General features: G+C 27.5%; 1 long non-coding RNA gene across 1 annotated transcript; it reads left to right on the top strand.

Annotated features, from left to right (window-relative positions):
• Window positions 1–205: 205 nt before the first annotated feature.
• Window positions 206–5,828, top strand: LOC143053640 (uncharacterized). Its single transcript, XR_012971444.1, has 3 exons — window positions 206–580; window positions 4,676–4,753; window positions 5,390–5,828. It is a non-coding gene; the product is annotated as an uncharacterized LOC143053640 (long non-coding RNA).
• Window positions 5,829–6,124: the final 296 nt, after the last annotated feature.

Here is a 6,124-nt window from a genome sequence, read left to right as displayed (position 1 = left end):
TTGACTAGCATTTGAAATAAACAGACTTTTAATAATTGTTTTTTAAGTAAAAGGTTTATATAAATATACATGATGTACATTGTATTCAATTGTTTGTTAACATTATTAAATGAGTTATTACTATTAATAATAACTAATAATCATGCAAGTGATATTTTAAATAAAAAAAATGAAAGTAATTAAACAATTTGGTTTCTTTTTTTTTTTTTTTTTTTAAATTGATCAAAGTTTTATTGCACTTTTGCTGTTAACAATTTACTCAATCTACAGCTTCAATTAAGTATCCCTTAAATTAGTCATTGAATATTTAGGGAAAAATATTCAATAAGTATATTTATAAAGTTAGTTGCATTTATTACATACATAATAGTCATAATAGCAGTTCTACATAATATAATTTCATACCGGAATACGGTACGTTTCGTAACCTAAACTGTATATAATTTATTTATTGAAGCTTCACTGAACCGTAAAATTGATGATGATCCTTGATACTGGCAGCATGACTTTTCAGCCGACAGTAGAAATTTTGTTGTTTGCCTACGTCTTGTAATTGTGAAAAGGAGTATTAAATGATTAGGTAAGACCGTTGTTTTTTCCACATATTTATATGAACAACATATTTTTTTAAGTAAATGGTATTTTTTGCGATCAAACCAAAGATCAAGAGAAAAGATCGAAAGTACACGTGGTATAATTAATTATGCATGAATGCAGTATCCAAGCATTGTATTGTGTAAACTAATAACAATATTAATTCAGTGTAGCTATAATAGATATGATAAATAATATATAAATATGATAAAAGAGTAGAATAGCGAATTTCATTTGATGCGTAAATTCCTGACCGGACACATGCATGTCCTGTGCAGTCATGAACTAACTAAGTCACAGCTTGAATTCATTCACAATTATAAAAAATCGAAATATTTGAAAGTTTTAAGTATGATTCTCTGATTTTTTTTCCCTCTAATTTTATTTATATTAATTATGTCCCTGATTTCATTTTGGAATATTTTAAAAATGTCAATGACCTTGTCTTTCTTGTCAGACATGTAATATGCTTTATAAATTGAATAGTAAATTATAGTTAATAAATAGTTCATATCAAAATAATCTTCATCTTCAATTTTATAGCCAGTTACTAAACTTTGAAGACTGAATATATGCTTTTCAATTTTTAATATTGCTAAAAGCTGTTCAACTTTGTGCCAATACTGAATATTATATGAACAGGAAAAAAAGAAGTGTTCATAATCATCATGTTGTTTACAATGGAAGCACAAACTACTCGGTACTATTTTCCATTTATAAAGTAATTCATTACATGCTAATATATAATGCATTATTTTCCATTTAAACATTTTAAATTTGTTGTTTTCAAGGTAGTTAAAAATAAAGTTGAATGTGGATTTAAATTTTGTAGACATTTTTTTATGCAGAATTCTTTCCCATATTAAAATTCCTGTTGGTTTATCATTTGTAAATTGACTTTGTAGGAACGTGTATATTTCTTTATTGGTCGAGTCTGGTGAAATTTCATGTTTTAGTAGGATAGTTAAGTTTACTGATTTCTTTATATTGACATCAGTTTTATAAGAACTTTCTTGTTTTAAAATATTTTGCCAGTGCTTTGGTATAGCAGTTTTAACTATAGAAAATTCTCTAATCCAATCTTGTTTATTCTTAAGATTTTTTAAAACAGTTTTTGATGAGATGTGTCCGTTTTCGTCTATTATATCATTGATGTACAAAATATTACTGTTAATCCAATTTTTAAAAAACAGACATTTTCCATTTTCTTTGACAAGATTATTTCCCCATATAATTTGTTTTCTAACTTCAAGAAAGTTTTTAGGGGTGATAGTTTGACCTCCTTTTACTTCTACCCAAGTTTTAATTAATTGTTTATAGAATTCAGGCAAGGATTTATACTCTATTTTATTAAGCAAATTTACATTTGTTAAATTCATTCTGAATAAAAGAAAATCTTTCCCAAATTTATTAAGATAAAATCTTGGAATAATTTTCCAGTTATCATTATCGTTTTTTATTAGTTTTGAAACCCATTTAATTTGCAAGGATTTTATATAGGAGTCTAAATCAATCATTTTTAATCCTCCATCAGGGTATGGCTTACATAATATAGAGCGTTTAATTCTGTCTTTTTTTCCGCTCCATATAAAACTATATATTAAATTTTTGAACTTTTGTTTTATTTCATGTGTTATTGTCATACATGATGCTGTGTATGTTAGGTTTGGTAAAATTAGGGACTTTACTACAGTAATTTTTCCTAATAATGTTAAGTTGCGTTTGTTCCATCCTTGAATCAATTTTTCACATTTATCTATTTGTTTCTCCGTGTTTAATTTTTGACATTCTTGATAATTGTATCCAAAGTATATTCCTAGACTTTTAATGTGGTCTTGTTTCCAGTTTATATTTTCAAATTTATCTTTTGACTTTTTAAATTTGCCAAGCCATAAGCCTTCTGTTTTGTTTCTATTCAGTTTGAGCCCAGAAAGGCTTCCAAAAGTTTCAATGATATTAAGGGCAATACTTATATCTTTGTGTGTTTTTAAAAACAATTGAGTATCATCTGCCAGTTGACATATTTTTAGTGAGCAAGATTTTCCATCTAATTTGATTTCAAATCCTTTTAATTCTTTATTTTCTCTTAATTTAATTGCCATTATTTCAACACACAATACAAAAATTAACGAGGATAACGGACATCCTTGTCTAATCCCACGAAATGTATTGAAGGGGGCAGACACCCATCCATTATTTAAAATACATCCTTTTATGTCTGTATACATAGTTTCAACCCATTTTATGAATTCTTTTTTAAAACCAAATTTTTTTAAAGATTCAATCATAAAGCACCACTCAAGTGAGTCGAAAGCTTTAGTAAAGTCTAAAAATAAAATTGCACCATCTACTTTAAATTTTTCAGAATAATCAATAATGTCTTGGATTTGTCTTATGTTAAAACCTATGTATCTGTTTTTTATGTAACCTTTTTGATCAGAGTGAATAATTTTTGGTAGTACTGATTTTAGTCGTTGCGCTAAGGCATAAGCTAGTAATTTAACATCATAGTTTAATAATGTAATAGGTCTATAGTTATCAAGGGAGAGGGGATCATTTTTTTTAAACAAGAGAGATATGGCTCCAATTTTTTGGGAGTTTGTTAATTCTCCTTTTTTATAGCAATAGTTGAAAACTTGTACTATGAAATCTTTAATCTGTTCCCAAAATTTTCTATAAAACTCCACGTTCAGTCCGTCCAGCCCTGGGGCCTTGTTTAATTTCATCTTAAATATAGCCTCTGTGCATTCCCTTATAGTAATTTTTCCCTCGCATGTATTACTTTCAGATTCATTTATTATTTTACTTTCTTTGATAGTTTCAAAGTATTGTTTTACCTTTTCTGTGTCAGGTTTAGTTGAAGTGTATAATTTAGTATAATAATTGACTTCCAAATTTAGTATTTTGTTTTGGTCATATGTTACTTGATTATTTTCATCATACAGTTGAGTTATAGTTTTTTTACTTTGTCGTGTTTTTTCTAGACCAAGAAAAAAAGATGTGTTTTTCTCCCCTTCTTCTAGCCATTTTACGCGTGATCTAATTTGATTTCCTTTAATTTTTTCATTATATAAACTTGCTAATTGTTTTTCAATGTTTTCTTTTAGGTTGGCTTTCTTCTTATTTATATAATTATCACAATCAATTTCTTCAGATAAGGTTTTTAATGTATTTTCTAAAATTTCGATAGAATCTTTTTTTATATTCGCCTTTAATTTGCAGTATTGGATGGTATAATCCCTTACCTCAACTTTAAAGTTATCCCATAAAATATCTAGGTTGAGAGATGTTTCTGATTTTATTTTATATTTATCAATCAATTTGGAAATAATTTTTTGATACTGTTCATCATCCAGGATGCTGCTATTTAATTTCCAGTAACCTCGCCCTTTTGAGGTTCTATTTATGTTGATTTTTAATGAAACCGCGTAATGATCCGTGTGTTGTAGAACTATTGGTCTTATGTCGCATGTAATGCAATTTTTATTAACTTCATCACTCACTAAAAAGTAATCAATTCTTGTAGATTCTGATAAGTTTTTCCTTCTCCAGGTAAATTGGGTTTTATTTATGTTTTTGCTTCTCCAGACATCAGTTAGTTTAAGATTCTTGATAAACATTTTAAGGTTATGAACTGGTTTATCAAATTTTGTATTTCCTACTTTTTTCTTTGTGTCAATTTTAGATAATATGTCGTTGAAGTCGCCCCCAATGATTAACTGGCCAATACTGTGATTTACAATTAATTGTTTTACTGATTTAAAAAAGGTGTTTCTTACTTTACAATTATTAGGTGCATATAGGTTCACTAATGTATATATATTGTCATCTATTTCTATATTAACTAAAATGAATCTACCTTCAGAATCCTTATATTGGTCAATAATCTTAAAGTTTAATCTGCTTTTTATCCATATGGCAACCCCTCTTGCATTACTTAACCCGTTACTAAAGATTACTTCACCTTTGAATTCTTGTTTTAGCTTTGGTTCTAAAATTTGAGTGAAATGTGTTTCTTGTAGGAATACTATATCACATTTTTGTTGGTTAGCCCATTCAATAATTCTATTTCTTTTTTCAGGTTTTTGTAACCCGTTGGTATTTACAGTGCAGACATGGATACAGTTTTTGTTTGTCATTTTGTGTTAATATTAGGAAGGTAAGTTAGGTAATTACAGAGTTCTGTTGTGTTTGAAAGTACATTTAACTTGTAAATCAGCAATAATTTAGATTTTATGATTTTATCTTTATCCTTGCTTTGTGGATTTTTCTTTTTATATGATATCTTTATCAATATTAAATTCGTTCTATATTTACATCTATGTACAATTACATGTACATGTATAATACTCATGATTATAAATGTGTAAACATAACACAACATTTCAATTATTGACCTCAGTATATAGGTCATGATTTGGGTCAACAATGTGACTTCAGATACAGACTTCTCTGTGTCCAAAAAAAATATTTTGGACTCATTAAGTTTGTAAACATACATAAAAATACAATCAATAGCAAAATATATATAGAGATAGTTAAAAGAAAAAAAACATAGCTTTAAGCTAAACACAAAATAAACAACTATTTTTTTTAATATTTTTAAATATAACATAAAAATATATACTGGACTTCTATTTACATAATATTTACAGAGCCAATGTTGCATAGTATTATTGGCCACTTGATAAGCTAACTTAAAAACTAGTTTATTTGTTTTAAAAGCTTGTATTGTATGACTTATCAAAGTTTTCATGTGAATTATAGTAATTGAATTTTGTTTTGATTTTTGTAGGTGTGCTTTATCCTGTTGAAGTTTGTTGAATGAAATCGCAGATAATAATCTAATATCAACTTGAATCAAACATATTGATGGATTTATAACAATTACGCTGGAACGTTTCTGAAGAGTTATCTGATAACAAGAAAGTGACGTAAAAGTACTTGTGTAGTTATGCAACACGTGAAATAAAAATACACAAAAAATTATATGAAAAGGATCTAAAGATTTCGAGATTTTGTGCATGCTGCTTACTATTTGGTGTGAGAATATGTACATAATTCCCAAAGGAATGTACATTTCTTTAAAGGTAGTAAACTTGTGGCTGTTGTGATGTGTACTGACAATTAAGTGAAATAAAATAAAAAGACTTATAGCTAAATGTTCAGCTGATTTTTGAAATGTGGATAAGTGATACATGTGTACTAATAATAAAATATTAATTTATACATCATTATATTCATTTTGTTGTGATTTGAATTCTTATACAAACACAGGTAAAATAATTACATGTATGTATATAATTAGGAAACAGTTGTTTTGGACCTCTTGGCAGTAGAGTCACTCTCTTTGTCGTGAAGCTTCTCAGTTGGTGTCACTGGAGACTTCAGAAAGGAAATACTGACAGGTTGCTTTGATGGAGTTTGAGATTTTTTGGTTGATTCTTTTGTGCCTTGATTGTTACTAGACATGAATAAGGTTATTTCAGCTTGACTTAGTTCACTAGTTTTTTTACTGCTCTTTTTTTTC

Source organism: Mytilus galloprovincialis, chromosome 12, assembly GCF_965363235.1.
Source record: "Mytilus galloprovincialis chromosome 12, xbMytGall1.hap1.1, whole genome shotgun sequence".
Classification (NCBI taxonomy): Eukaryota; Metazoa; Mollusca; class Bivalvia; order Mytilida; family Mytilidae; genus Mytilus; species Mytilus galloprovincialis.
The sequence above is the reverse complement of the archived record's forward strand: the minus strand, read 5'-3'. Positions and strand labels throughout refer to the sequence as shown.